Here is an 8077-nt window from a genome sequence, read left to right on the forward strand (position 1 = left end):
CTCCTCAACTTAACAACGAAAAGGATTCTCCAAACGCAGGAGCCATAGAGGCGCTTCAAGATCGATTAAAGCAACTCGAGAAAGAAGCCCAACATCAACGCGTAAAAGAAGAGGATCTACATCGGAAGATAAGGCGACACTGGGAATTAGAAGATAAGCTTCTAAAACTCGAAGCCGATCTCAAAACCAAAGCTACTCGATCCACTCCAGAGGATAGCTCTCGCAAGGATCAAGATCCATTTACTAGGGAAATCATGAAGACCAAAATCCCAAAGGACTTCAAACTTCTGGACATGACTCTATACGACGGCACTTCAGACCCCAACCATCACCTCAGCGATTTCAGAAGTAGAATGTACCTCACTGATGCCTCGGATGCAGTTCGCTGCAAAGCCTTTCCAACAACTCTTACTAAGACAGCCATTAGATGGTTCCACAACCTACCTCCAAAGTCCATCTCGAGCTTCGACGACCTGGCCAAAAAATTCCTGGCCAGATTTTCCATACAAAAAGATAAGGCTAAACACGCCCCCAACCTACTAGGGATCAAGCAAGGAGATCGGGAAAGTCTTCGTAACTACATGGAAAGATTCAACAAAACATGCATGGACATACAAAGTCTACCAACAGAAGTTGCCATTATGGACCTCATAAATGGCCTACAAGAAGGACCTTTTAGACAATCTATATCTAAGAAATATCCTGCATCCCTGGACGAAGTACAAGAACGGGCGCAGAAGTACATCAACATGGAGGAGAATTCACGAATTGGGGAAGCCTCGAGGTTCGGTTCCGCCTACCGAGACAAAGATAAAAAATCCAAGAAAAAAGAAGATCGCTCTGGGGAGAAAATAAAAAAATATCATAACTACACCCCTCTTAGGGTATCCTTGGTAGATGTTTACAAAGAAGTCTGCCATACGGAAAAAATACCCCCAGCTCAGCCACTCAAAGGCAAAAGAGGAGGAGGAAATTGGAACGAATACTGTGAGTATCATCGAGTCCGAGGACATTCCACCAATGAATGCTTCGACTTGAAAAATGTCATAGAAAAATTAGTAAGAGAAGGAAAACTAGATCGGTTTTTGGCCAACCGGGATGAAGTGCCAAGAAAAAGAAGAAGGGATGAAGATATCGGACGGTCTGAGCAATCACCTCGCACACCGGAAAGACACGTCCACATGATACATGGTAGATTTGCGTGAGGAGGAATCTCCAAATCTTCCTGCAAGCGACACCTCAAAGAAGTATACCATGTCGAAGGAAAGAAGGAGGCACCAGACATCCCAGCAATTATGTTTACTAAAGAAGACACATCCAGAATCATCTCAGGACACGACGATCCCATGGTCATCACTATCATACTGGCAAACGCCAACCTCCACCATACATTAATTGACCAACGAAGCTCCGCTGACATCTTATTCAAAACTGCCTTCGACAAGCTCGGCTTAGAAGAAAAAGAGCTAAGAGCATACCTGAACAGCCTGTTCGGACTTGGGGATACCCCAGTACAACCACTGGGATATGTATCGCTACACACAACCTTCGGAAAGGGAAACCAATCCAGAACACTCAAGATAGACTACATCGTGGTCAATGTAAGCTCAGCCTACAATGCCTTAATAGGTCGGACAATGTTAAACTAACTCGGCGCAATAGTTTCAACTCCACATCTATGTATAAAATTCCCAACTGCAGAAGGGATAGCTACAATAAAAGCAGATCAAAGGATGGCGCGTCGCTGTTATAACGAAAGTCTAAACCTCAAAGGCAAAGGAGAAGAGTTCCACACAATCGAACTTGGTGGAGTTCAGAGGCAAGAAGAACTCCGTCCACAGCCCGAAGGTGAAGTATAGAAAGTTCAGATCAGAGACATCTCGGATAAGACAACTAATATTGGCACAATCCTAAAAGGAGACGCAAAGGAATCACTCATATAGTTCCTACAAGATAATGTTGATCTCTTCGCATCGAAAGCCACCGACATGCCAGGCATAGATCCCGAACTGATGAGCCACAAGTTGGCAGTCTATCTGGGATCCCGGCCGGTACAACAAAGACGAAGAAAACTCGGACCAGAACAGTCTCAGGCTGTGGCAGAACAGGTGCAAGCACTGCTAGAGGCAGGATTCATAAGAGAAGTTAAGTACCCACTATGGCTAGCAAACGTCGTCTTGGTGAAAAAGTCAAATGGGAAGTGGTGAATGTGTACCGACTACACTGACCTCAACAAAGCCTATCCAAAAGATCCTTATCCACTCCCAAGCATCGACGCTCTAGTAGACGCCTCATCGGGATATAAGTATCTCTCGTTTATGGACGCATACTCGGGGTATAACCAGATCCCAATGTATCCACCGGATCAAGAAAAAACCTCATTTCTAACACCCAAAGCAAACTATTGCTACATCGTAATGCCTTTCGGCCTTAAGAACGCGGGAGCTACTTATCAAAGGCTAATGAATAAGGTCTTCTCAAACCACATCGAAAAAATCATGGAGGTCTACATGGATGACATGTTGATAAAGACACAAAGTAAAGAGACATTACTAACCGACTTGGTTCAAATGTTCGACACCATACAGAAGCATGGCATGCGACTTAACCCAGCTAAATGCACCTTCGCAGTGGAAGCAGGTAAGTTCTTGGGCTTTATGCTCACACAAAGAGGAATCGAGGCAAATCCAGATATATGATAGGCCATACTCAACATGAAGAGCCCAACATGCGTCAAAGAGGTACAACAACTCAATGGGAGATTGGCGGCTTTGTTCAGATTCCTAGCAGGGTCAGCGGTAACATCCCTCCCTTTCTACGCTACTTTAAGGAAGGGAGAAAACTTCGAGTGGACAACGGAATGCGAGCAAGCCTTCTGAGACTTCAAAGAATTCTTGGGACGGCCACCTATCCTATCTCGATCACGAGAAGGAGAACCACTCATATTATACCTCGCAGTAGGAAGTCGGGCAATAGCCTCAGCATTAATTAAAGAAGACAAGGGTGGGAAACAACCCGTCTACTTCATTAGTAAAGCACTACAGTGGTCAGAGCTGAACTACCAGAAAATAGAGAAGTTTGCCTACGTTCTCATACTAACATCCCAACGACTTCGCCTATGCTTCCAAGCTCATACCCTTAAGGTTCGGACCAACCAGCCCATAAAGGGGATATTGCAGAAAACAGATCTAGCAGGAAGAATCCTACAATGGGCAATCGAATTGTTTGAGTTCGACCTCCAATACGAGGCGCGGACAGCCATTAAGTCACAATACCTAGCCGACTTCATTGCAGAATTCACAGACACCCCGGAGATCCCTATAGAGTGGAATATATATGTGGACGGTTCCTCGAATAAAATCAGAAGCAGTGCAGGTGTGATAATCGAAAGCAACCAAGGAACCCAACTTGAGCTTTCCATCAAATTCAGATTCCCGGCCTCAAATAACCAGGCAGAATACGAAGTGTTATTAGCTGGTTTGAAGCTGGCTAGGGAGGTTGGAGATTAGAAACTCAACATCTACAGCGATTCACATGTCGTTGCCTCACAAATAACAGGGAGCTACCAAGCCAAAGACCCTACCACGAAAAAATATTTGGATAAAACCAAGGAACAGCTCGGACAACTCGGGGAATATAGGATCTACCACATACCCCGCGAGCGAAACGCCCGAGCTGACGCACTCTCAAAACTAGCCAGCACCAAACCAGGGGGCAACAATAGAAGCCTCATCCAGGAAATACTGCAGAACCCGTCAATATCGGAAGAAGAAAAAGTCCTAGCCATAACAGGTCGGGATCAAGGATGGATGACTCCCATAATTAACTACCTCAAAACAGAAGCGCTCCCCACAGATGAAAAGGAGGCAAAGAGGTTAAAAAGGGAGACACAGTACTACACTATCATAAACAACACTCTATACAAAAGAGGAATCTCAATACCATTGTTAAAATGCGTACCGACCTCTAATACAAAGGAAATCTTGGAGGAAGTACACAGCGGTATTTGTGGCAATCATCTCGGAGCGCAAGCTCTCACCAAAAAGGTACTCCGGACGGGATTCTATTGGCCAACTCTACGAAAGGAAGCTACAGAATTTGTAAAGACATGTCCACCATGTCAGAAGCATGCCAACTTTCACATCGCCCTGCCTGAAAAGCTAATCAGCGTGACCTCACCCTAGCCATTTGCAAAGTGGGGACTCGATCTTCTCAGACCCTTTCTCCAAGGATCGGGACAAGTCAAATTCCTCATAGTAGGGGTAGACTATTTCACAAAATGGATTGAGGCAGAACCCCTAGCCAACGCCACTGCTCAAAGAAGCCGGAAATTCCTATATAGGAACATCACTACAAGGTTCGAGGTCCCATACTCCATCACCACAGATAATGGCACCCAATTCACAGATGCAGGCTTCAGAAAACTAGTGGCCGACTTGAATATAAAACACCAGTTCACCTCCATTGAACATCCCCAAGCCAATGGACAAACCGAAGCGGCCAACAAATTTATATTGGCCGGGCTGAAACGGAGACTGCAAGAAACAAAGGGAGCTTGGGCCGAGGAACTTCCACAAGTCCTATGGGCGTATCGAACAACCCCCATTCTACTACGAACGAATCACCATTTCGATTAGCATACGGAGTGGAGGCAATGATTCTAATAGAAGTCGAGGAAGGGTCTCCCCGAGTAGTCCACTACAATGAACAAACCAACTCTCAACTTCAAAGAGAAGAGCTCGACCTACTTCCGGAAATCCAAGAAAGTGCTCGGATCAGAGAAGAAGCACTAAAGTGGCAAATGGATTCCAGGTATAATCAAAAGGTAGTGCCAAGAGGTTTCACTGAGAACGATCTCATCTTAATCCGAAATGATATTGGAATAACTCGACCCAGAGAAGGAAAGCTGGCAGCCAACTGGAAAGGACCCTACCGAGTCAAAGAAGTACTTGGGAAGGGCTACTATAGACTGTCCGAACTCGAGGGATGAGAACTCCCCAGATCATGGCATGCCTGTAACCTAAGAAGGTACCATAGCTAGGAAAGGTAAAAGATCTCATCACAATATGCACTCTTTTTCCTGAAAAGGTTTTTTAATGAGGCATCAAGACTGAGATTTAATCCGACTTAAGGGTACGAAAAACTCCCGCATGTATATATTTGCACTTTCTTTGAATAAAATACATTTCAGATATTCTACAATTTCCCAAGACGCATTAATCTGAAGCATTCATCGTCCGATTATAAAGCAACAGATCGACAGAAAGTGAAGAACAGATTCACTGTACGAGCTTGATAGGAATGATCGTCCGACAAAGGTGAAAACGCGATTCACCTAAAGGATGATCAAACCAGGACAGAAACCACCATCTACAAATCGGGAAAGATGAACACAGAATAATGCAAGAAGTTATCGAAAGTGATCCCAAAAAGAACCTGACGAGGTCTTATGGATTGCTATATAATAACATAAAAAGACTGGCCGACACTAAAAAATCGGACCAAGTCAACCCAAGTTATCAGTAAATCCCTGGAAAGAGGTCTGGCCAACCCTATTAAAGAGGAATTGCTATAACTTAGAAGAGATCGACATAACAAAGTCGGTCTCCTACAAGACAAGTTATAAAAGTAATCCCTGAAAGAGACCTGACAAAGGTCCAAGAAAGAGGGTTACAAAAAAAACTTAGAAGAAATCGACCTAACGAAGTCGGTCTCCTACAAGACAAGTTATAAAAGTAATCCCTGAAAGAGACCTAACAAAGGTCCAAGAAAGAGGATTACAAAAATAACTTAGAAGAGATCGACCTAACGAAGTTGGTCTCCTACAAGACAAGTTATAAAAGTAATCCCTGAAAGAGACCTAACAAAGGTCCAAGAAAGAGGATTACAAAAATAACTTAGAAGAGATCGACCTAACGAAGTCGGTCTCCTACAAGACAAGTTATAAATGTAATCACTGAAAGAGACTTAACAAAGGTCCAAGAAAGAGGATTACAAAAATAACTTAGAAGAGATCGACCTAACGAGGTCGGTCTCCTACAATACAAGTTATAAAAGTAATCCCTGAAAGAGACCTGACAAAAGTCCAAGAAAGAGGATTACAAAAATAACTTAGAAGGGGACAAGCACAAAGAAACCGGTTATGGGGAACTAAAAATACAAGCAAAAGCGAGAAAACCGAGAAACAAGTCGGACCCATACAGTCATGGCCTTAAAGGATCCAAGTTACAAACAATAAGTACAAAAGCAATCCAAAGAGGTCAAGTAGCAAGATACCAACACTCTCAGAAACCAGAAGAGATACCATGTTAAAGTGCAATAAAAGCATAGTATAATAAAGCTTCAAGAGGCCACCAAAATCTACCTCAAAAAGCTACTCTTGTTTTTCAATGTAAAAATTGCCAAGCAGGCAACTAAAAAGCGTCAGCAGTTAAACAAAACAATAAAACAGTTCAAAAGCCCACAAACCGGGCTATTTACACAAATACTTAAAAAGAATATCAGCAAAGATCGGGAGCCTTCCCGGCAGCATCAGTACGGGGAGAAGGAGGGCGATTCTGAATAGGCACAGCATCTACAGTTCCATCATCCCGGTTCAGAATCTGACAATCTAGATCAGACATAACTAGAGGAACCGAGGAGGTCGACACCTTAATAGAAGGCACTGGGGGAGGTTCAACATCGTCATCATCCTGGTCATCAGGGACAATCTTACCATCCCTCACAACATTGTCCAGGCTGAAGAGAGTAAGATCGGCCTCAGGAGCAATAACTGATGACAGGTCATCATATACCCATTTTTCAAGCTAATTTCACTTGTTTTACTAGTCTTTATGCACTTTCTTGCATCCTAAGTAAGCAATTTGGAATGAAAATGCATAACTTCTTTAAATCAAACAACCACCATTAAATTAATGCTAAATCATGAGGTTTGAGCTAAAATTAATTAATTTTTAATGAATTATAAACCTTATGAGTTTGGAGATACTTTGATTGGTTGTTTTGGTTTCTTGTAGGTGAAGAAAAGAAGAAAAGAAAAAAAATGTGGCTTAAGAAGTGTGGCCAAGAATTGAGAAGTGTGGTGCAAGAAAGAAGGAGGAGGCAAACATTGCCCTCCACAAGGGCACCATGCCCTCCAGGAGAGCAGCATAGTGAACCAAGCTTCCAAAGAAATTCTGCCCTGCTCTCTTCAAGAGCAATATCGGGCTCATCAAAGAAATAAATTCAAGAAAAAAGCTTACCAATGCTTGCCACAAGGTTCAAACTCATGAGCAAGGGGGAGTGGGGGAGCGCTATTCACAAAGGAAAATAAGCCAAAAATTGGCCAAAATGCTCCCAGCCAGTCTTGAACACGAAGGCTTCACTAAGAAAGCAAGGAAGCTGCACCACTTGAGCGCTACCCTGATGATATCCAAGACTTGGCATGCGAAATATTTTAAACGCACCATGACGCACACTGCCCTGCCCTGCCCTCCACAAGGGCAGGGCAACATTTCTTGATGCATAGCCAGTGCACAAAATTGACGCGCACCAAGGGAGTCTCGGCCAGCAGCAGCACGCACAGGCAGCTTGGCGCACCATGGCAACTCTGCCCTGCCCTCCACAAGGGCAGGGCAGCATCCTGCAGCATCTTGAATGCACCAAGCACGCACGCAACAAGGGCCGCACGCACCATTTCCTGCTCTGCCCTCCACAAGGGCAAGGCAGCCTCCTGGAAGCCACATTCTCATGGGCTGAAAATTGGATTAAAAAATGAATTTAATTCATTTCTTCACCAAATCAAAAGCCCATCCAAATTCCAAAATCCAAGAATAGAAAGTGTATAAATAGGAGATAGTTTGATGTAATTAGGACCTCCTTTTTTACTTTGGACTTAGACCTTTCTTTTGATTTTTTGACACTTTGAAACTTCATCTTCTCTGAGAGCCTTGAACTGAGATTTGAGAGAATTAGGGAGGAGAATTGATCTCTCTTCTTCCTTGTTCTTGCTTGAGCAATCTTTACTTTTTTTTGGTTTAGATCTTGGATGTGAACAATTGAGGAATTTCTGTCTCAATCTCCATTTAAGATCCCTTTG

This window comes from Arachis stenosperma, chromosome 1 (genome assembly GCF_014773155.1).
Source record: "Arachis stenosperma cultivar V10309 chromosome 1, arast.V10309.gnm1.PFL2, whole genome shotgun sequence".
NCBI classification, from domain to species: domain Eukaryota; kingdom Viridiplantae; phylum Streptophyta; class Magnoliopsida; order Fabales; family Fabaceae; genus Arachis; species Arachis stenosperma.